Source organism: Micropterus dolomieu, linkage group LG18 (assembly GCF_021292245.1).
Source record: "Micropterus dolomieu isolate WLL.071019.BEF.003 ecotype Adirondacks linkage group LG18, ASM2129224v1, whole genome shotgun sequence".
Classification (NCBI taxonomy): Eukaryota; Metazoa; Chordata; class Actinopteri; order Centrarchiformes; family Centrarchidae; genus Micropterus; species Micropterus dolomieu.
The window spans coordinates 2610207-2611412 of NC_060167.1; the positions used below are offsets into that span (position 1 = coordinate 2610207).

The window sequence follows — 1206 nt, forward strand, 5'->3', positions numbered from 1 at the left end:
CTCCATCTATACAAACTCATGTTGTGCAGCCAAACACAAAGAAAAACCCTCACACACTGATTTAAGATTCCACTCAAGATCCCAAAGTTTCCATAGATGCCAAATATGTCAGGATAAACTTTGGGGAAAAGTCAACATTATTCGGTGCATCCCTACTTCCTTTAGGCAATATTATCAGGAAACACTTCATAAACTTTCATGTAATCATTGTTATGCAGATGATACTCAATCATATCTATCGATCAAGCCAGATGAAACTCATCAGTTAGCTAAACTTCAAATATTCTTTCAGGATTTTAAAACCTGGATGACCTGTAATTTTCTAATGTTAAACTCAGATAAAACTGAAGTTATTGCTCTGGGGCCTAAGCACCTCCGTGACGCATTATCTAAAGATATACTTTCCGATGCTGACAGATGCAGAAAAACTAGTCCATGCATTTGTTACTTCTAGTCTGGATTACTGATACTCCTTATTATCAAGCTGCTTGAAAAAGTCCATTAAGACTCTTCAGCTAATCCAGAATGCTGCAGCATGTGTTCTGACAGGAACCACAGAAAGAGATCATATTTCTCCTGTTTTAGCTTCTCTGCATTGGCTTTCTGTAAATCCAGAATAGAATATAAAAGTAGAATGGGAGCCAGAGGGTTCAGCTATCAAGCTCCTCTCCTGTGGAACCAGGTTCCGGGTTCAGGAGGCAGACACCATCTCCACATTTATGAGGCTTACGACTTTCCTCTTTGATAAAGCTTATGTTCTTGCTGGACACCCTCTGCTACATCTATTGTTACTAGTCCTGTTGTTATTATTTTCATTAACATTACAATTATCAACATTACATAAATATCTGTACCATTATTCATTCAGTCTGTACCAACACCTTACCTTTACTGTCTGTACCTCTGTGTGTATATTGTGTAGGCTGCTCCCCCCTAATCCCCCCAAACCCTCTCTCCCTTTTTTATGGCTATCTCCCTCTCTCCCCCCCCCCCCCCCCCCCCCCCCCCCCCCCCCCCCCCCCCCCCCCCTCTCTCTCTCTCCTTCACCCCCAACCGGTCGAGACAGATGGCCGCCGACCCTGAGCCATGGTTTTGCTCGAGGTTTCTCCCTCTTAAAAGGAAGTTTTTCCTTGCCTCTGTCGCCTAGTTGAGAGTACGGAGTACGAACAAGACCTGCTCTTTTATGAAAAGCGCTCTGAGATAACA

General features: G+C 43.1%; 1 protein-coding gene across 1 annotated transcript in view; it reads right to left on the minus strand.

Annotated features, from left to right (window-relative positions):
* LOC123956647 (nuclear factor 7, brain-like) overlaps positions 1-1206 on the minus strand; it is a 167305-nt gene that overhangs the window by 86569 nt on the left and 79530 nt on the right. The window lies entirely within an intron of this gene.